The 23,894-nt window shown below is 33.8% G+C and overlaps 1 protein-coding gene across 1 annotated transcript in view; it reads left to right on the top strand.

Annotated features, from left to right (window-relative positions):
• LOC108521731 (kelch-like protein 1) overlaps positions 1–23,894 on the top strand; it is a 133,848-nt gene that overhangs the window by 38,908 nt on the left and 71,046 nt on the right. The gene's annotated exons all lie outside the window — the stretch shown is intronic.

Below are 23,894 nucleotides of genomic sequence, written 5' to 3'. Positions count from 1 at the left end.
CTGGAGATCAAATTTCAACATGAGTTTTGGGGAGACAAACATCCAAACTATGACAATGTCATCAATTATCATTATCTTTAAGTAAATTATGGGCTTATTTGAAGCATATTTTTTATTTAAATTTCTTGACATCTTCCTGTGTTTGCTAATCTTAATTTAAACTGTTGAGATAGATGTTAAAGTTCTCAAAAAGCGTATACCCGGAGCCATCCTCAAAGCAGACCTCAAGCTGTCTTCAAAGATCATACGATATGTAAAGATGAATACGGAAAAATGAAGTAAGATGGAAAGGCCAAAGTAGTGCAACCCAGAGGGAAAAATAGTTAACGTGGGTTGAGTGAAACTTAAGGTAGCTTTGTCTCACATTATTGAATAAGCAAATCTGTGTCTTTTCACCTAATTGATTTCACCTTGAAAAATCTGTGGGGAAAACGGCAATAAAGATTTAGAGAAAGAACAACGCATTCTCTGGCACCATAAGTCATTATGATAGGATTTATCTGTTCCCTGCTATGGGGTAACCAGGAACTAGAGATAACTATATCTGGATTCAGATCGCTATGTGCATCTCGAATTTATCACTTTCTATTTGCATGATGCTGGGCCAGCAATAAACTCAGCCTTGGTTTCTTGATTTGCCACCAATTCAAGTATTTAAGCAGACAAAAATATAATAATTGAAATGACTATGAAATCATTTTGTAAATTATAAAGTCCTATATACCTATTATAAAGAGCAGTTTAATAAAGGCTAGCAGTTCTTGAATTTACACTTTGTCTTATGAGGATTGTAAGGAGAAGTACAAATTGCTTTTTTGTGAAGATCTAAAATATGCCAGCAATTTGACTGATTCTTTTCCTGTATTTAGAATATACATATTAGACAAATAACAGAGTTTAATTGCAAATCCACAGATTTAGACATTCACAGGTAAGCAAAATTAATACTTTTTCAATGTTCATGTTCCCAGCACTGTATTTTGCATTCATGTATACTCCACCATCAATCCAAAGTAAAGTTTAAAGAAATTAAATATACACAGATTGATGGGGGAAGAGAGAGAAAAGGAAAGAAAGAGAGAAGGAGAGATGGCTGACAATGCCCTTGTAGAAAACTACCTTTGATTTACATGCCAATAAAAGGTTCAGTCAGTTGAAGCCAGATTGATGGAGGCACAAGATATCTGTGTTCTCTGATGAGACAGAGTGCTTCCTTTATAATGTCATATTCTTTTATGATCAGTTGAACCATAAGAAGTTCGGCATTGTGTATCGTACTCAAATACAATAAACATCCTTGGTCTAAGATTGCTGATCTTCCAATGTAAATTTTGAGCCTTTGATTTACCTTCTTCCATCTTCCAGAGACTTCCATTGCATAGATGTTAATATTCCTTAATCTATCATATTATTAAGTTTTATTTTATATTTTTGTCTTTATCCTTTCCTGATAGATAACTTTGATATCTTAATGTCAATTAAATTTGTTTTTTACATTCTTGCTATCCCTACTTGGTAATTCATTATAATTCCTTTCTTCTTCTTAGTGATTTTCATATTCTCCCTTATCTCTGTTAGGCTACGTACTGTTCCTATTTCATTATAATTGCTTTCTTCTTATTAGTGGTTTTCATATTCTCCCTTATCTCTGTTAGGCTATGTACTGTTCCTATTTCAAATTCCTTCCTGCTTCCTTAACTCTTTATTGCAGATTCATCTTCCTCTTCTCATCTTCCCTCAGCTCTTTTTTTCATTATTTTATTTTATTTATTTTTTTTATTTTTTGAGGAGTCTCGCTCTGTCCCGGGGCGGAGTGCAGTGGCCGGATCTCAGCTCACTGCAAGCTCCGCCTCCCGAGTTCACGCCATTATCCTGCCTCAGCCTCCCGAGTAGTGGGACTACAGGCACCCCGCCACCACGCCCGGTATTTTTTTTTTTTTTTTTTTTTTTTTTTTTTGTATTTTTTTTAGTAGAAGACGGGGTTTCACCATGTTAGCCAGGATGGTTTGATCTGCTGACCTCGTGATCCGCCCGTCTTAGCTCCCAAAGTGCTGGGATTACAGGCTTGAGCCACCGGCGCCGCCCAAACTCTTTTTTTTATCTCTTCTCTTCCTCTTTCTCTTGTTGTTTATCACTTTTATCCTCTTTTTTTTTTTTTTTTTTTTCTTCCCTCTGTTTTCTTTCCTGCTCTTCTTTCTCTTCCTCTCTCCACATTTCTTAACCCTCTGTTTCTTTCTCTTCTAATGCTGATTAATGGCAGTTGCAGCCCCTGAATACATAATTCTTTTTATGTGATACTCATGTGGCCACTATCAGATACTTGGGGTAATTGTGTGAAGGGTTAAGGAATTGATATGTTTCGTATCTCACTAAAAAACATTCAGGAGTAGACGGGGGAATTACAGCGGGCGAAGCCCCTAACCCTGTAAGCGTGACTTGCTCACCTATTTGTTGTTTTATCTTAGTAATGTAGGCCTCAGGGGGTTGCATCTAGTTACTTCCATTTGCACGTAAGTCCTCTTGAGATTTTCTTCTTATCCTGTGGATGCCTTAACCTTAGAGCTCTTAGGCTTAAATGAGAAGGTAATATTCATGAAACCAGTAAGTCGTTTGCTTCTGCTGTTCAAAATCCTCCTTCAAGCTGGGCTATGAATGGCATTGTGATGTTAAATCCAATATGGGTAGTAAAAAAAGAACCTGTCAAGTTTTCCCAGATATTCTCTCAGGCATATCTCTCAAGATATTCTCTAAATTTTTGTCTTACTCATAATGTCACAATGATGTTAGGCTCTCAAATATACACGATTACTCTCTCTTCAGTATATTCGGCAGGATTGGTTTGGGTGTGACAACAATTTGTGCTAGTTTTCCTACTTGTACAGAAATTAATTGTGTCATTATTAATTTGCCACACAATTAATTGTATCTTGTGGTGGTAATGCAGTGGTTTTACAAAATTGAATATATAATAACATATTAATACATTCAATGAAAAGAAGGCTAAAGTGAAATTTTAAAAATTGAAAGAAAAAAATGGAAAACTCAAAAATGTTGTTTTTCACTTATCTAGCTTTTCTCCCTTTATTTTTAAAAAATCTTACATGGTTTTTATGAGAAAGGCACATGAGTTCTGTAGTTGCTAAAACTATGTGGTTTTAAAATGTTTCATAGCTATTAATAAGTGATCATTCTGCTGGATAAAGTGACATATAAAATTATATTCATTTAAATTCTGTGACATCAAGGGAGAAAAGAACTGTCTAGGGAATTAAACAAATTAAGACCACTGTTTTCTCAGTATGCTACAAATTTTTAGTTTATCACTTAAGTTTTAAGCATATACATCTATATATTATCTTTTTCATATTTTATATCGTATAAAATTGAATAAGACATTACTACAATGCACTATTTCAGTTAAATATTTTGAGGAGAAATTGGTAAAGCGTAACAGTGATTGTTTATTATGGACTTTTATATGCTATGCAGCATCTTATACGTTAAATATATGGTAGGGGTTGTTTCTGCTTTTAGTTTGGTTTCAATTCAGATATAATTCACATATCATAAAGTTAATTAAATTTTAAAGTATAGAAATCAGTGTGTTTGAATATATTGAGATGAGCAGACATAACCACTAGCAAATTCCAAAACATTTTGTCATCCTAAAAGAAATCCTGTACACAGCATATCATCACTCTTAATAACCCAGTCTTTCTCAGCAGCGATTAATCTGCTTTTTGTCTCTGTGGATTTGCTCATTCTGAATATTTCATGTAAAAATAATTATACAATTTCTGGCCTTTTGTGTCTGGCTTCTTTCATGTAGCTCAATATTTTAAAGTCCACTCCAGGTAGTATATATCGATATTTCATTCCTTTTATGGATGAACAATATTCCATTATTAAGCTTTACCACATTTGTTAATACATCATCAATAGAAGGACATTTGGATTGTTTCTACAGTTTGGCTATTATGACTTAAACTACTACATATGCCTTTTTGTTTGAACACATGTTTTTAGTTCTTTTGGTATACGTCTGGGTATGGGATTATTGAGTCCTGTGGTTAACTCTTGGTTTCACTTTTGGAGAAACTGAAAAACTGTTTTCCAAAGTGAATGCACTGTTTTCTATTCACACCAGCAATGTATAAGGGTACCAGTTTCTTCACATTTTGCCTACAATTGTGATTTTATTAAAATAATCCCAATATATTTGAAGTAGTATCTCATTGTGGGTTTATAAGCATTTCTCTAGTTTCTCATTTCTAATTATATTTGAGAATCTTTTTTGTATACCATCTTTGGAGGAAGCTCTGTTGAAATATTTTCCCATTCATGTCTCGGGGTTATTTTTCTTTTTATTGTTGAGTTATAAGTGTTCCTTTTACATTTTGATACTCTGGTAAGATGTAAGATTTGTAAATATTTTCTCCCATTCTATGAATTTTATTTTATTTTTTAGTTTTAAGTTCTGGAGTCCATGCGTAGGATGTGCAGGTTTGTTACACAGGCAAATGTGCCATGGTGATTTGCTGTACCTATCAATCCATTACCTAGGTATTAAGCCCAGCATGCATTCGCTATTTTTCCTGATGCTCTCCAATTTTCTTAATAGTGCCTTTCGTAACACAAACGTTATTAACTTCATGAAATTCTATTTATTTATTTATTTATTTTGCTTGTGGCTTTATTGGTATATCTAAGAAACTATTTTCTAATCTATGTTCATGAAGATTTATGCCTAGTTGTCTTTTTAAAGTTTTAGATTTCAAACATTTAAGGTCTTAAATTAAGAAATATGATCCAAGCTTTGAGTTAATTTTGTATTTGTCATGAGATAGCAGTTCTACTTCATTCTTTTGCATGTTGTCCTAGTTTCTTTTGTTGAAAAGACATTTCTTTCCCACTGAATTCTTGGCACCCTTGTAAAAATCAATTGGCCATACTGTGAGGGTTTATTTTTGTATTTTTCAATTCTATCACATTAGACTATTTGTATATCTTTATGCCATTACCACGTTTTCTTGTTTACTGTAGATTTGTAGTAGTTTTTAAAATAATGTCATGTGATCAGGCTGTCTTTGGTTTTTAATTTAAGAAGTTTTGTATATTCTGGGTCACTTGCATTTCCACATTTTTTTAAAAAAAGATCGGTTTATCAGTTTCTACAAAAAGTTTCCTGGGATTTAAACATTGCTTGCTTTGAATCTCCAGATCAATTTCTGAGTATTGCCATGTAAAAAAGAAAATAAATCTTCCAATCCTGTATATGAGATGTCATTCTGTTGAGTTAGGTCCCTAGTCTTATACCTATTTTGCTAAATTTATTCCTAAGTAATTTATTTTTGATATTATTATCAATATTATTGTTTTCTTCATATCATTTTCAGATTTTTTATTGCTAATGTATAGAAATACAGTTTGTAGATTTAACTTGTATCCTGTAATCTGGCCGAACATGTTTAATAGATTAATATATTTCTTTGTATTTATTTTTATTTTTTTCTTTTTTACGTGTGTGTGTGTGTGTGTGTGTGTTTCCCCCCATGGCACTGGCTCGACCCTCCTGCACTCACTATACAAGTGACTTTCACTATTAAATATGTTTCTCCTTTTTTTAGATAGATGTTTTTATCAGGCTAAGAAAGGTCCCTTATATTCCTAGTTCAATGAATGTTTTATTTGTTGTTGTTGTTTTTGCTTTTAGAAATGGGGTTTCCCTATGTTGACCAGGCTGGTCTTGAACTCCTGACCTCAGGTGATCCACCTGCCTCGGCCCCCCAAAGTGTTGGGATTACAGGTGTGAGCCACCATGCCTGGCCCCTAGTTCAATGAATGTTTTATCATGAAAAGGATATTGGATTTTCCTGTATCTATTGAAATATGCATGTGATTTTTGTCTTTTTTCAATTAGTAGAGTATATTAAATTAACAATTTTCAGATGTTAATACACCTTGTCTTTTTAAAAAAACATTACACTTAGTCACAATGTAGAACTCTTTTTATATTTTGCTGTATTTTATTTGTTTGTATTTTGTGGAAGATTTCACATCTATATTCAGAAGAGATATTGGTCTGGAGTTATCACGTCACTGTCTGGTTTAGGCATCAAGGTAATACTGGCATCATGGACGAGTTGGGAAATGTTTCCTCATCTTCAGTTTTGTAGAATATTTTGTAGAGGATTGGTGGTAACCACAACATTACAGAGAAGGAGGTAAAAATAAGCATATTTAAACCTCACTGTTATCTAGATTTCGCTGTTTTTCTTGAATAAATGTTTCCTATATTGTTCCCAGCCTTTTTTTTTTAATTACCAGAGTTTGATTTTAATATTTTTTTGCCAGTGTTCTTATTATTAGTAGATATTTGGAGGTTGTTATCCCTGCAATTCCTGCCAATGCCAGTATAAGAAGTTGCTTTTATATGGGTACAACAAGGATAAACTAAGTGATCCATAAATAAGAGGAATCTTTTGCAAATATAATTGTTAGCTTATAAAATTGACCAAATACGTCAGAACTGGCTAAAACTAAAAGAAGCTTGATAATTAAATAGAGACCACAATTCCATCTCGGTGAATGCCTGGTGAGGACAAAGATGTTTCTAGGGAGGAACACTGGATGCTTCAGCTGGCTTCTCTGCCTCTACCTACTGTAGATGTATTAGGTAGCTCTAAGTTACATTCTCCTCCAAACTTAATGTTACTTCAACCTTTGACAACGCAAAAACAAATTCAAAACAAAATCTTTTTCCTTCTTTGCTTTGGTCACTCCAGATGTCAAGTCTCTTGTTGGAAGCACACTATTGGCCTTATGTTTTCAAGGTGAGCTAAGAGAAGTAGCTCAACTTATTGTCATCAATAGTGAAATACAAGCCTTGCTTTCCAGGAGCACTGATGTGTATATATGTTTGCAAAATAAGAATGATCAGATATTGGGACAGGAGAGGAAAAAAAATGGTCATTTGTTCATTCTACTATTTATTTGTTAACTGATTAAATTCTCACAACTACCCTATAATACAAATACTGTTGTTGTCATTTTAATTATACAAAAAGTCATGAAAAAAGTAGCCAACTAACTTTTTCTATTTCACATCACTTTACAAGGAAAACTTTGGATTTAATCTCAGATTCCTTGACTCAATAGTCATATTTTTTCTAACATAACATGTTGCTGCCAAAAAAAGGTAAATAATAATACTGCAATAATAATTTGACTTTTTTCTATTTTTAATGTATTAATTAAGACTTATTCTGTCAACTTACCCATACAAAATAAGAGACAGGTTTAAAAAAAAAGTTAAAAAAATTAATTTTAAAAAAATTCTGAAATTCAGTGTCTCAGTGAAACTGATAGCCTAGAAGATCAATGCCAAAGATTCCTGTGGGATAAATTCATGGAATGACTTAATCAAAGATTTTAAATTTAGAGGATAGATACAGATTTTAATATAGTCATAGATATAGACAGATGGATATGTAAGTAGACAGATAGATAGATAGATGGATAGATAGATAGATATCCTGTGGAGTCCAGTATTCATCTTTCTCTTCTGAATTCTCCTGAGAGGGATAAAGAGGAAAACAGTGCTAGAACTATGACTGTCGTTTTTGTAACAGCCATTGTAATATCATTAGAATAATAGAGTTTATAACTAATAACTCAGAAAAAAGACCTCTGTATTCTGCAATTTAAAGATTACCTATGTTATAGGCTTGTCTCCAACCCAATCTTTCTAAAATCTTCATTTTATCCATCACTTCTATGTACTTGGAGTTCCAACTATTTATTGCTTAATATTATTGGTATACCATCTATCAAGATTCCTATGCTATGAGTTAAGATATACATACATGTAATATTTTCTTAAAAATCAGACATAATTCATCTTCCAAGAGAGAGCTTAAAACGGAAAAATAACACAAATTTATTTGGCATCTCCAAATAGATGCCATAAGATATTCACCCTTGAAAACAAGAAGTTATAAAAAGAAAGAAAATAAAATTGTAAGAAATGTCTCTTCAAATTTAAAATGTTTGCTGCAATTGAGTATTGAATAAAAGTTTTAGAAAATATAAAATTGATGTCATCTCTTTAAAATCAATAAAATGACTATATATTCAAATTATGGGAAAACAGAGGAGATAAAAAGCAGTAATTGGAAAGTTAATATCCCATTTATAGCCATTACAGTAGACAAGTAAAGTGAAAGTGGGAAAGAAAAATAAAAAAAAATGATAAAATTAATCTCAAGTACAATACAGAGCTTCTAAAATGATTCTCCTAGAAAGCAATCAGAAAAATGAGTGACAAAAAAACGGATTTTATGCATTTCAAATTTTGTATCCTATTTCAGAATATCATGGTAAAAAGATGATTACAATATCTCCCACAGTGAGGGAAAAGAAAACAAAACCTAAGCTAATGAGAACAACAAGCATGAATGAACAGCAATGAAACAGCAATGAAATTCCTGTCAACTAAAAGGAGTGAGAATCAGACTGGTATCAGGCGTTTGAGTATCAATCCTAGATGCTAGAAAATAATGAAAGCATACTTCAAACTTCCGACAGGCAAAGGTTTTCAACTTACTTCCTAGTCAAGCTATTTCTCATGTATGAAGAAACAAAAAGACATTTTCATGTGTTGTTGGTTCTGCCATTCTTAGCAAGAATATGAACCTCAAAAATCCCTTCTTGTGAATTTGATATTTGAAAAAATAAAAAAAGGAGTCTCTGAAGAAGCATATTCTAGTGTTAGGATTCAAAGACCTCCTTTCCCTTTTAGGAAAGTTAGAAGATAAACTGTTGTACATTCACAGTGTTCTTGACCTTATGGGAGACATAGTCAGTATATGATCTCTGCTGAAAAGCAAACACGGACTGTCTCTCCCTGCAAAGATTTGGGCAGTACTAATGTATCACAAAATTGCCCTCATCCTCATTGTTTAAAAGAAGTCTGATTCCACTTCTGGTCCATCATATTACACTGGAAAAAACTTACTAAAATAATCTGGGGATGCTCCAGTTAGATCAGGGGTTGCGACAAAGGTGGAGTGGAGATACAAGCCTCTTTGTATCCGGAAATGCTCATGTGGCAGGGAAACAGAATCAATGAGGTTTCATAAACCACATGGGGGAAATGTGATGTTAAAATATGAAATAGGATTTTCAAAACAATATGAAGTACTTAAAGAAATATTTCTTGAACATATATGTAATATATAGGAGTGTGTGTGCATATATGTGTGTGTGTGTGTGTGTGTACACATATATGAAGAAAGAAAATTCAGAGTGAAATTTATTATCAGTCTTTTCCTTGGCTTTTAGAAACCATATATATAACAACAAGTAATGAATGGACTGAAAAAAATCAGCATAATACAATCCTTGTATATATTTGTAATATAACTCACTAGACTAGAAAAATCAAATTTTAGGCTGTCAATTTTCATTGTCTTGAAAGGAATACTTGTTTTAGTGCAGACACTATTTCTCTAAAAACATCATATGTGTGTGCCCTCTTCATGTCTCTTTTACTTAAGAAATCACATTTGTTACTAAATCAAGACAATATGTTTCTTTAAAAGGATTCTCTCTTCAAAATTTTATAAGTTTTCACAAGGAAACAAAATTTAAATCTATCCACTCAGTACAAGATATCAAACATTTTTTAAAAACGGCACAGTGAAAACAACAAAAAGGAGGTAACTTGGAGATGCAAATACAAAGTTAAGTATGTCAGTAATGCATGCTTGTATCCACATACTCAAATCACATACACAAATATACACACTGACACACAGTTTTCTATACTTATGGATATCAGATTGATAAAATAGAAAAAATGGCTGTGCGCAGTGGCTCATGCCTGTCATCCCAGCAGTTTGGGAGGCCGAGGCGGGTAGATCAACTGAGATCAGGAGTTCGAGACCAGGCTGGACAACATGGTGAAACCCTGTCTCTACTGAAAATACAAAAATTAGCTACTCGGGAGGCTGAGGCAGGAGAATGGCGTAAACCCGGGAGGCGGAGCTTGCAGTGAGCTGAGATCCGGCCACTGCACTCCAGCCTGAGCGACAGAGCGAGACTCCGTCTCAAAAAAAAAAAAAATTAGTTGGGTGCAGTGGTGGGCGCTGGTAATACTCGGGAGGCTGAGGAAGGAGAATCGCTTGAAACTGGGAGGTGAAGGTTGCAGTGAGCCAAGATTGCACCATTGCACTCAAGCCTGGGTGACAGCAAGACTCCATTTTAAAAAAATAAAATAAAATAAAATAATTGTGCAGGAAATAAAACAAGTTTTTGGAGCAGATAGCTTTACCATCTTCACTTCCAGCATAAATATTGACTGAACACAAAATCATAATAATGTTACCTTTCTTACTGCTAATGCAGATTTGATAAAGATATAGACACACGTGTTTACTATTTCAAATAGTATTTTGGAACTATTGTTCTTTTTTTTTTCTTTCCTTTTACCAGTTTCTGTTAGAAATATTGTAGACATACCAGCAAAAGAGAAATAAAAGAAAAAAAAAAAGAGGGAAATAAAAGGAAAAGGACAGGAAAGAAGGAAAAGAAAAAAAAAATGTAAAAGGAAAGGGAAAAGGAAAAAGGGAAGGAAAGCAGGGAAGAGGAGAGGACAGGGGAGGAGCGGGGAGGTGAGGAGAGGGGAAAGGAGTGGAGGAAAGAAAGGAAAAAAGGGGAGGAGGGAAGGAAGGAAGGAAGGAAGGAAGGAAGGAAGGAAGGAAGGAAGGAAGGGGACCTTTCTTAACAGAATGTAATCTTATATACTCTGATTTATACATTGTAAAAATTAGGAAAACCCTCATTATATACTTGGTCTTCTGTGGCCTTTTGAATTTTTAAGTTAGGTATTCCCTGGTGTCTTTTCAATGCGTTATGTACTTGTTCAAATAAACATTTATTGAAGAATGTTTAATGCTAGAAATTCCATCAGGTGTTGGGGAAAAGAAGAATAAGAAAGAATATCTGGCCAGGCCAGATATTCAGTGTGGTGGCATACACCTGTAGTCCCAGCTACCCGGGAGGCTGAGGCAGGAGAATGGCGTGAACCCAGGAGGCAGAACTTGCATTGAGCCAAGATTGCACCACTGCACTCTGCACTCCAGCCTAGGCAACAGAGGGAGACTCCATCTCAAAAAAAGAAAAAAAAAGAAAAAAAAAAAGAAAAAGTAAAAGAAAGAATACCTGCCTTCAATATTATATACAGTAGATATAAACACTAATTTTATACACTGTTGCAAACATTCTCTTACAAATAAAATTGTTTATTCAGTTATAGAGATTTTGTGCCTTGTTTCTTATTCACTAATCAAGCTTTTACCTAACCTGTTACTCATTACCCAAAGCAAAATTTTATACCACAAAATGTATGAGTAATCTTCAACATGATTTCTCTGAAATCTATAGATATCTCTTGTAGAATCAATAACAATGGCTTATCTGTCTTGATAATTTTCTATTAAGGAATATAAGATACCATATTCGGCAATGATGTTAAGAATTTGTGGACTGAATAGAAATGATTTCTTTTTCTTTATTTTGCTTTCATAAGATGCTGATGGCCTACAGCATACCTTTTAGAAAACTGTCCCTTTAAACTAGAAACTGGTTTTGAATACTAACAGTTTTCTTTTTATAAGAAACCTTGAGAGATATAGCAGTTTGATCTGAGTCACAGTATTAATTTTATCTTCCTGAGTAATTGGTCAGTTTTTAGCCCAAGGACATCGTAGATTATATAACTAACCTAGGTTTTCCTCTGTGGTTTAAAAGTCTGGAATTAAATTTTCAGTCAGATAATAACAAATATCTGCAAATTTTATAGCTACCTCATCCTTAGCTGAATTTCAAATCTCTTTAATTGTTTTGCTATCTTCTTTAGTGCCTATTTTTAATCAGATATATCCATCTCCATTTCACACATTTTACAATTACCTTAATTTTAATAATAACATGAAGTATAAATATTACACTAAAGAAATTTAGGCTAGTAGAAGTAGCCAAGTTAAATATGAGGAACATTTGTCTAAGAATGTTTACTTGTTAAGTTATTCCCTCATTCAACTACCAGTAAAATGGTACTACTGCACACTATAATAAACCAGAATAAAAAGTAAGGTATTGTATTCAAGGACTTTACACATGAGTAGGAAGTCCAGATTTGTTAATGGAGAATTTAAACAAAGAGTTATACATACAATGAGTAAGGGTGCTCTGATAATATTGTTTCAAGTCAGAATAGATAATTAGGAATGATTTCCAAAAAGAAGTGATGCATAAGCTGAACTATGAAGAATAGTTAGGCAAATTTAAAAGGAAAAATTACATTTCAGCCAAAAAAGTGAAATGTGTAAAAACACAAATGTGAAAGGGAAGATAGCATATTTACATAGCAAACCACAAATTTTATTGGAAAATAAATTAATTTAAATGATATTGGATTATCTCATGAAAATATTTTAAAATATTTCAAATATCCTTTTATAGTACAAGAGATATAAGGATAATATCTGACATGACCTCTATAATCCCACTGTAGGATAATAATTCAATTAGAATCTTAAGTTTAATAACTAAATATTAATTTGGGGTAATTTATTGTCTATGTCTGGCCCTATATACTTAAAAGTTAGCCCAAATTTCAAATAATAAAGGTGTATTAGTCTATTTTCATGTTGTTATGAAGAAATACCCGAGAGTGGGTAATTTATAAAGAAAAAGAGGTTTAACAGACTTACAGTTCCACATGGCTGGGGAGGCTCACAGTCATGGTGAAAGGTGAAGGAGGAACAAAGGCACATCTTACATGATGGCAGACAAGAGAGCGTGTGGAGGGAAACTGCCCTTTATAATACCATCAGATCTTGTGTGACTTACTATCACGAGAACAGCATGTTAAATACCCAACCCCATGATTCAATTATCACCCACCCTGTCCCTCCCATGACACGTGGGGATTATGGGAGCTACAATTCAAGAAGAGATTTGGGTGGGGACATAGCTGAACCATATCAAAAGGTACAAACTAAACTAATAACCTTTTATTATTGAATTAAAAAGCTTTGAGATTTGATTTTAGAAGACATAAGGACAATCTAGTTAGTCAGGTAAATCACACAGTAAGAGCTGTTAACAGAAGAGAAAAAAATAATAATTTTACTGCAGAAGTTACCACCTGAATTCCTGTTATTCTGATTTTGAATGCTAATTTGTTGTTTGCTTTTGTTTTGTAAGTTTTCTAAGGAAATTATTTTATTTTATATATTTTTTTTGTTTTACAAATGCGTTTAACCTGCATGGGCATGTAAACATTCCATGTGTCAACTTAAAGTGCATCCTAAACTTACGTTTAATAGAAAATTTCTCAGCCCTAATAGTTGCCAACTCTATGTGCATGTGGTAATGGAATGCTAAATCAATCAAACAAAAATATAATTTAGAATAATAGTATTAAAACCTAGAGCGTAACTAAGAATATTTACTTCAGAATCTTAATTTTACAAATGAGAAAACTGAAAACTAGAAAGATTAACTAGTTCGTTGAAGTTCATACAGCTCATTAGTGGCAAAGCCTGCTCTAGAATTCGCTGCAGATTTGAGGTTGTTTTGCTTTGCTTCGTTTTGCTCTGCTTTGATTTGGCTTTGCTTCATTTTGCTTTGCTTTTGCATTGATTTTCTACCCCCTTTTGATTATTTGTGTATAAATATTCCAGCAATACATCAAGTTCATTTTTCATAGTAAGCTTAATGAGTCTAGGGGCAGAGCTATGTTTTGTGGAGGTTAAAGATGAGATTCTCCGTAAGAATAATTATTATTTTTACTTATTTATTTATTTATTTTCCAAGATAGAGTCTCACTCTGTCGCCCAGGCTGTAGTGCAGTGGTGCAGTCTTGGTTCACTTCAAGCTCTGCCTCCCGGGTTCACGCCATTCTCCTGCCTCAGCCTCCTGAGTAGCCGGGACTACAGGCGCCCGCCACCATGCCTGGTCTCAATCTCCTGACCTCGTGATCCGCCCGCCTCGGCCTCCCAAAGTGCTGGGATTACAGGCGTGAGCCACCACGCCTGGCCTAGAATAATAATTTTTTTGAAATGAAGTTACTGCCTAAAATTGGGAGAGCCGCTTTCCGGGCTCTGGAAAGAGAATTGCTGGAACCCAGGAGGCGGAGGTTGCAGTGAGATAAGATGTTGCCACTGCACTCCCACCCTGGTGACGGAACAAGACACTGTCTCCAAATAAGATAAATAAATAAATAAGTAAAATAAAAACCCTTAGGCGTTCAGGAAAATACATTTCACATAATTTACTCAAAAGAATTATTTATGAAAGTAAAACAAAAGATAATATTTTGAATTTTAAGTGAAATCAAATGACCCTTCTCCATATCTTTACTCCAATAACCCTGGCTAGAATGTAAGCCCTAATAGAAAACAGTTCTTGTTTTTTGTGGTCTGTTATCTTAAACATTTGTCACATATAGAAAATCAAATATTTGTGAATACATTAATAATTTTTAATTAAAAGAGTATACCCTATAAATTGTAAGGTATTGACATTGAATGGTACTAGTTATTTGTGTAAATATTATTATATTAATAGATGCTTATTTTTACAAGACATATATAATATAAATTTTTTATTCAAATTGTTCAGACGTTTGAGTCACCGGTACCTCTTTATTTTTTAATGACAATTGACCAATAGTGTAACCTTGCTCCATCTCTTTAGGTATCATTTGTGGAAGGTAGCAAATTTTCCAGTGCATCATATATTTAGGCAGGAATGCATTAGCAAATCCATGTGCAGGAAACTAGTCCTGCTTGTAGTAGTGTCTTATCTATTAGATACATTAGACATGTTTTTTCATTTAGCATTCCCAGGAAACGACTTTAAAAAACACATTGGTATTTTTTTTCCTCTGTGCTCAGGAAAAGAGAGTAGATTGTCAGATTTAATACAGATTAAAGTTCGTTCCAAAAAGCATTTCCCCTTTCACAAGACATGAAGCCTCTGTTCAAGAAATAGTAAAAATGAAAAATGATATCCTAGCAACTTTTCATTCCCTGATAGTTTCAGTTAGAACACAGTTTTCAATGTAGAAGTTCAAATAGAATTCAGTAGCAGCTTTAATGATAAGCTGGCTTGTGTAATAAAAAATAACACACAGGTAGTCAATTCAATGATTTCTTCAGAGGCAACATATCCTGCAAAGTTAATATACAAGAAAATATTATTGTATTATTTTATTACAATTGAACAGAATACTATAGGCTATTTCTACTTGCTTGTGTGATTTTTTTTTTTTTATTAAGTGAAGGCAAGTTTATTAGGAAAATAAAGGAATAAAAGAAAGTCTACTCCTAAAGCAGAGCAACGCTTGTGTTTTAATCATTTAGATTCACACTGCATTTTAAACTTTGAGATAAAAGGAAAGAACAATGAAAAAATTAACTCATACCATTTTTCACACCTGGGAAGAGCGAGGATATGGCAAAAGTCATTTCCATTATTTTGCCAAATTGTACTACTTAAGATTCTGAAAGAATAGCAAATGCATAGGAAGATTAATATTGTTATAGGTAAGATACAAAAATATAATACATTAAAGTTTAATAAGTTAAAACCAATCACAATACTTTATATCCATGCATAGAGTTTTGCAACTATTTATTTGTACTTTTATGTGATACATTTTATTAAAACCTTTTGAAACAGACACTTTATTTTATCTTGAACTCTATTTGTATCTGTGAGTTTGTATGTTATTACAAAAAATAGTTCATTATGATTAATTTTTCTCCTTTACTGAAAAGGCCTGATTGTTAGGATTCTAAATATGTTTAAAAATAAAAAAAAAAAAGAGTAATGCTGCTGTGTTACTATTCTTTTGAGCACTCAACTGGATTTTTTCGTCACTTGGTACAAACTTTTTAAGAAAGGTTAACATTATTTTTGTTATTTTTACAACAAAATTAGTTACCACAATTGTATTTGTGAAAAATAATTAGCAAAAACATTGAATTTGTTATGGTACTTACAGATAATTTAAGCTCAACTTGATATTTTATTATAGTAGATTGAAACTCCCACAATAAATTTTATTCTATGTATATAGACAAGGACTTCTCTGGGTGCCAGAGAGAAAATTGTGAACAAGATAAACACGATATTGCCCTCACATTGCTTTGCATTTAACAGAGTAACAGAAAACTATGTATTTAGTAACTCTTGGCCTGAAATACAGGAAATTTTCAAAAATTGTATTAAATTTAATTGTAGAGTGTCATTTGCTAATTTAGGTTCTGTGCTCCATACTCAAAAGACCTTAACTAAATTGTAGAATCACCTAATGTAGGAGTTAGAGTGTGCACAATGAAATTATCTCTGCAAATTTAATTATCATAAATAAAAGAAAAATTATATATTTAGAATAACAATTCTACATGTTCTTTTAATACCATTTATCACTGAGTGCTTACTATTTGATAGACATCCTTAAGAAACATATTCTAACAATAATATTAAATATGCAATCATGTCTCATAGAGGAAAAACATAGGAAGTTCTCTTGTCTTCTAGCTGGGAATAGAGGAGAGAGCCAAGTGAATTCATGGAGTACTGATGCTTGATCAAACTTTCTGACTATTCACCAATTTTCATATGCAAATAAGAGCCAAATGTCATTACACATGATGAACATAAAAAATTTCCAGAGGACTTTACATTATTACAAAACTTTATCTACATTATATTCCCTTAAAGTGTATAGCAGATATTACATTTTTAGTTTAGGAAAAATAAAATAATTTAATATATACCTATTGTGCATGTACAAAAATAAAACAAGTGCTTCCATCTGAGGACATAGCACACCACTTTCCAAACCTTAGGGTTTTATTATTGTTTTTTTTTTCCTCTGCTTGTTCTGTTTTCTTCCTGTGTAATGGTCTACAGAACATCAAACACTTTCTCACCCAGTTCTACTTCCTGAAATTATTCTTGCTTTTCAAGAATCCAAGAATATTCCTCTTAATGAAACCTTTTTTGATCAACTTTGTTAAAAAACTCTCTCCGTCCCTTGAATCATACACTCTAGTGCTTTGTTTACATTTATCAAATGAAAATTATTTCATGTTGACATTTAGTAATGTTTAATTTTTTTCTGTGTTACTGGAAGCTGGTTGATGACACAGGCTCTTTTTAAGGCGCTTTATTCTGATACAACAGTTTGTTCATCCAGAAACAACTAAAAACAGCTATCGTTGCAACCAAACCCTATTACCTACAAGATACTTTACACGTAATAGGTGTAAGAAGATATTCTAAAAGAAAAATTCTAAAAGTAAGACACATTTTAGAGCATTCGTGTTGATCAACATAATATTTGAAATATTGTAGACAAACTAGAGTAGATTTAGAAAACAGGAGCACAGTTTAATTCAATTTAATTCATTGAGAAATAAACAGCCTTAATTTGTTTAGATTTAATGAGGTGTGATTTGAAGTGTGACTGTATCACTGAGAAATAATAGAAAAAATTGTAAAATTTTAAGTACTTCTGTTTATTTTACATAGGAAATGCTTGATTTATTTTCTCCCCAACAAAAATGAGAAAAAAATTTGCTGTTCTATTATAAATATTTTTTTTTATTCTAGGACAATTTCTTTTGGTTTTGTTTAAAGAAGAGAAAATACTACACTTATAAATAAAATATGTACATTATTATAATAGGTTTACCATACCATTAGGGTTTCCAATGCTTTTCTATAAAACGCTTATTTGAATACTATTAACTTAAAAAAAAAATAAAAACATCTTGGCCAACATGGTGAAACCCCACCTCTACTAAAAATACAAAAATTAGATGGGCATGGTGGCAGGCACCTGTAATCCCAACTACTTAGGAGGCAAAGGAAGGAGAATTGCTCGAACTCAGGAGGCAGAGGTTGCAGTGAGTCAAGATCATGCCAATGCATTCCTGCCAGGGCGATAGAGTGAGACTCCATCTCAATAATAATAATAATTATTATTATTATACTATTTATTGATAAGTCTTGCAATACTGCAAAGATATACATCAGAAAACAAGTGAGTGGTATTTGCTATTTTGAAGTCATGTCTCCACATTTTGATTTGCATGTCTTCCTAATTTGACTATTTTTTCAGAGTAAAAGACAAATATTACACCATTATCATTGTTAAATAGAATTCACTCAGAATTATTTTAAAAATATATGACAACTCAATCTGATCAATTAAGAAGCCCCGAAATCTAAAAACTGTGCACCCACATATCTTCACCGCTAGTATCTCTTAGCAGTAAAGGAAAAAAAGAGTATCTGTTTCTCAAGTTAGACTTTCATTAACTACTTCTTACTAGAAGCGGCTAAAGTGAATCTAGGCTAACAAAGGTCAATTGCTGCTAAAAGTGTAAGGAAAGCATGAAATGACAGACAAGAGACCTCAGTTGAAAAGCCTATAGATGGAATTTCTAATTTTGGCCCTTACATCTGGAAATTTATAAAGGTATATTAACCTTTCAGCATCCTTCTAAAACATTTAAAATGAGGAGATGAAGATAAGTAGCTCATTAAAAGTAAGTTGTGGCAGTTGATTCTTACTGCTTAAGCCAACTTTAAACATAATAGATAAAAAAAAGTTTCCATTCCTATAAGGTATCTTTTCTTTTTTTTTTTTTTTTTTTTTTTCTGAAAGTTGCTGAAGGCACATGGTGTTAGACAATGGGTTGTAGAGAGAGAACAGGCAACACAGAACAAAAGTCTGCAAAGCATGGAAGAGGTAGTAAACTCGAATTAAGGTGAAGATAGCGGTGATTAGTTGGAGAAGTCTTGATTTGAAGACTTATCAGGCAGAGAAGAAAAGGTTGGTAAAGCCCAAAAGTATATATGGCAGCAGACCAGCATTGTCTTGACAGCATATTACAGTAGTGAGATGAGCAGATCACAGCTCCCAAAGAACATTCTAAAGATAATATGTTTTACATTTGCTTATGCCATTCATACTTGTAATATATAAACAAGAAATAGACTAGCATCTGCTAAAAATACAGAATCTTAGCTGGGCATGGTGGTGTGCACCTGTACTCTCAGCTACTTGAGAGGCTGAGGCAGGAGAATTGTTCGAACCCAGGAGGCGGAGGTTGCAGTGAGCTGAACTCGTGCCACTGCACTCCAGCCTGAGAAGCACAGGGAGACCCCATGTCAAAAATAGTGATAGCAATAAATAGAATGATTAGGATCTTATTTATCATTCTGTTGCAGAGCAGAGATATGTATTACTTCAGACTCTCATATTTCTCATTCAGTTCATTTTCACAATAGAAAGATTAATGTCTTAGGACAGTGGCTCACACCTGTAATATTAGCACTTTGGGAGACCAAGGAAGGAGGATTGCCTGAGGCCAGGAGTCCAAGACCAGCCTCAGCAACATAGTGAGCCTTAATTTTTCAATAAAAACTTAAATAAATAAGTACATAAAAACAAAGTTAATGTCTTAAAACATTGTTTACCTGTCCAGAAACTATAAACTCCTTAACAATGCATTTACAGCTTGTCAATGACACAGGATACTTTTGGTGCCACTTTGCAAGCCAGAAACCTCCGTGGCCAGCAATGGTTCTGCATGAGTTTTGTTCATGCCTGCTCGGCTCACTCTGCCCACTCGGGCCAGCAGGCTGCGCTTGGCTTGCTCCCTGGCCCAGATTCTGTGATCACCTCGGGATCCGGGCTTAGCCCACATCTGGACCAGGCATGCCACGACTGGCTTTCACCTTGGGTCCTGGCATTTGGCTGAGGAGAATGCAGTGGTGCCTGAAAACTGACAGACTCCAGCCATCATGGAGTACCACGGGGGCGTTATGGCTCTCTCCTGAGGAGGCCCAAGGTCTGAGCCCCAAGAAGTTCGACAATTCTATCTCATTCCCACTGTTCACAGCCCATTGAACAAGGGCATGTCACAGCTCTGGCTCAGAGAGGCCTGGGGTCTGCGCCCCCAGAAGGGTCACCACTGTTCACTCCCATAGTCTGGCAAACAGGAACGTGTCACTGCCCACAGCTTGGCAAGTCGGCTGGGAATGTGTTTCACCCCTTTTTGATACTGGCATTTAGCAGTTTCTGGGTTCTCATCCCATGACCAAGAAGAATGAGGGTATGTGAATACCGGAGAGTGAGCAAGGCAGGGAAGAACTTTAGTGAGTGACAGAACAGCTCTCAACAACAAAAGGGGACCTGAAGTGGGCAGCCCTTTTTTTGTGTGAAAGGGGGCCCAAAAGAGGGTAGCTGTCTATGTGACTGAGTCCTGGGATTTATATGTTTGGAATGAGGAGGCACAGGCTGCAGGTAGCCTTGGAAAAGGCAACATTTGATTAGTTAAAAAGCAATTTTCAGAAAAATACAATCAGGAAAGAGTGGCAAAGAGGAATAGAAGTTCTCACTCTGCTCACGGACTCTATCTGGAACCAGCAGCCCAGTTTTCAGGCTTCTGGCTGTCATTGGCTTGAAGGTTGGGTTTCACCAGGGACCCACCCCTGTCTGCCTAGGAATTTGTCTGTCTCCTGTCACTGTCAACAGTATTTTTCCTTTGCCTTTTATGCTATCCTAAACTCTGCCACTCCCCTCTACTACTATACATTGAGATTTGGAACATGAAATATTTTACCAAAACACCACAAAGGAGTTTTATAACCTACTTTGTAAAAGCTGTTGCCTCTACCCAGACTCACCCTTCTTTTATTCCCTGTCCAGAGAAAAATCTTTTTCAAACCTTAGCAGTTGGGCCTAATGTCATTCCCTTGCTAAAGTCTTCCTTGACTTACAGCCCTGTGCAATTAAAGTAATTATCTTCTCTGTACTCCTGGTACATAGTGGACATGTTATAGCACACATAATTGTCGATAATAATTAGTTAAGCAATTTTTCACACTTATCCTATTAGCTTCTAGAATGAGACTTTGTTATATTCATTTTTATTTAACTTTCCATGAGTTCCTAAACATTGCTAGCTTGTATAAAAACTGTGTTACTGAAATAACATTGATGGTATAAAATCATAAATAGAAACATTAAAAGAATGTTAGTTCCCTGTAAAGATAAGAACCACACTTGTTAAACTTTTATAAGCACCTAAATTTCAAGCATTATTTTGCTTTTAGTCAGTAGAATCTAGAGTAAACTCAAAAAATCTCAATTCAGTCAAGAAATAAATAGTAATCTATAAAACATAAAGTATATTAACTAATGAAGTTATTAATAATTACTAGGTTTTATTCATATCTGTTCAACATCAATGTATAAGAGATTTAAATGTAATCAAAATTAAATTAAATTAAATATAATGCAGAATCAGTATAATGTTTTCATAGGGAACATTTTCTCAATGCTTTATCTTTGAATTTTCTTTCAAACTATTGTACTACACTTTCCACATCTTTAGAGGTTGTGTTTAACATTACATGCATCATTTGAAAACAGTAAAGAAAATTAATTTGGTATTTATTCTAGGCTGAAGTTTCCCTGATTAGGCAATTCTTTCATTCTTCCCTTATTCCTCCATGCTTCGTTCACTCATACCTCTAGTGGACATGCATGAATTGAATGTCCACTAGGTCCAAATCACAGCTGTATATGCGTTGTGAAATGTGATAATTTCGCATATTAAAAAAAAATTCACAGATTCTGTAGTCTCTTAGAAGACACATACTCCATACTCTAAATTCTTTTAATACAATCTAGAAAAAAATACAAGCTTTACCAAAAAGTATCAAACCATGGTTGCATTCTTTGCAGCTTGGTAAGTTAAAGAAATCTTGATCTATGGATATTTGGGTTGGCATTTGAATGATGGATAATATTTAGCTATTACCACAGGAGAAGATCTTTCTCAGCACAGAGTGCAACGTAAGAAATACGTAAAATATGATATATGGAATATAGATGAAACATACAAACAGTTGTATTTTACTAATTTAGATATTTTGTAAATATACTACTTTATCAATTATCCTTGATATAATTTGAAAAATGAGGCCAGATACTTATTAAAATATTATGTCATAGTATGAGACTTTCTCTTTAATATTTTCTAGACAGTGGAAAATCTTTGAAGTTTTTGAGCAGCAGTAGTCTATGGCACTAGAAGACTAATCTGGTAGATACATCAGTCATTGAAGAGCATGGATATGGAGGTAGTAAATTGAATTAAAAGGCTCCTGAAGAATATGATGTCAGAGTTAATTAAGATAAAATACTGAGAAAACAAAAGAAAGGACAAGCTCTCAAAGCTGTTCTAGAAATATAATCTATCGGTGTTTTCAATAGATCAATCTATTCAAATTCTGTGAAATTAATTTCTTTTTTTTTCTTTTTCTTTTTTGACTCCGTCTTTTGAGACTCCGTCTCACTCTGTCACCCAGGCTGGAGTGCAGTGGCCAGATCTCAGCTCACTGCAAGTTCCACCTCCCGGGTTTACACCATTCTCCTGCCTCAGCCTCCCGAGTAGCTGGGACTACAGGTGCCCGCCACCTCGCCCGGCTAGTTTTTTGTTTTTTTTTTTTTTCAATAGAGACGGGGTTTCACCATGTTAGCCAGGATGGTCTCCATCTCCTGACCTCGTGATCTACCCGCCTCGGCCACCCAAAGTGCTGCGATTACAGGCGTGAGACACCGCGCCTGGCTGTGAAATTAATTTCACTGTAAGAATTGTATATAGTGATTATATTGGTATAGACTGATGTTTCCTGTTTTTAAAAGTTTTATTTGTGTAGGAACAGGTTGTTGGTATGTTGCCCAGGCTGGTCTCAAACTCCTGACCTCAGGCAACTCTCCCACGTCAGCCTCCCAAAGTGCTGGGATTACAGGCATGAGTTACCGTGCCTGGATAACTGATAATTCTTAAAAGAGAAGAGAGATTGCTAAAACAGAGTTTTTATTTGTAAAAGTGTAAAATTTGTTAGTGTGCAAGGCTGTATAATAAACATGTTTTTCCTAATGACGCTTCTGTTGCTCAAAACTTATCTACATGTTTTAATTTTTTTGAATTTTACATCGGTTAAAATACATTTTGCTTTAAGCAAATAATTCAGCTTTAGACCTGAAACAAAAAGTCATGCTAATGTATCTTTTATTTCCAACATTTATTTCATAATTAAGCCATTAATAAATATAGCAATAATGAAGTTAAAGTAGGATATACCCACACCTAGTATCTTTTTTGTTTCTTTTCTGAAGTAGGGAGAAAACTCTACAAAATACAAATTTACCCTTTGATATGGGTAACGTATACCAAAATTGTCTATGCTGTTAATTGTCAATTTATAGAAGATAACCAAATATATAAAAGTATATTAATTATTTTCCATAAAATTAGTTTGTACTAACATTGCTACTATACATAACTTTTTTATTCCAGTCATGCTTGTCCAGGTTTGCAATCTTTAGGCCAGATGCTGCTGATGGCCCATCTACCAGCGAGCTACCTCATTTTATCTTTTCTACAGTAACTCAATTTTTACCTGATGCAATGTTAGAACCCAAAAATATCATTAAGAGAATCTAATCCATTTGCCAGTCAGTAGCCTAAAGATAGACTTGTGACTGAACTTTGCACAATAAAATATGGGAAAATCTACTGGGGATATTTTCCAGAGTTTCCTCCTTGACAAGACAAAGGGTGTTTATACATAGTGCCTTTTCTCTCCTACCTTCCTTTCCATTCACATTTCTGAAGTAACTGAAGTATCATTATTATTTTTTGCTCTTTTAGTTATACAGAGTCAAGCACTCTAAATATAAATATAAATATAAATATATATTATATAAAATTAGGTGAAATAAAATA

This window comes from Rhinopithecus bieti, unplaced genomic scaffold, assembly GCF_001698545.2.
Source record: "Rhinopithecus bieti isolate Rb0 unplaced genomic scaffold, ASM169854v2 scaffold_58095, whole genome shotgun sequence".
In the NCBI taxonomy this organism is placed as follows: Eukaryota; Metazoa; Chordata; class Mammalia; order Primates; family Cercopithecidae; genus Rhinopithecus; species Rhinopithecus bieti.
Note: the sequence above shows the minus strand (reverse complement) of the source record. Positions and strands in the feature narration are given on the sequence as shown.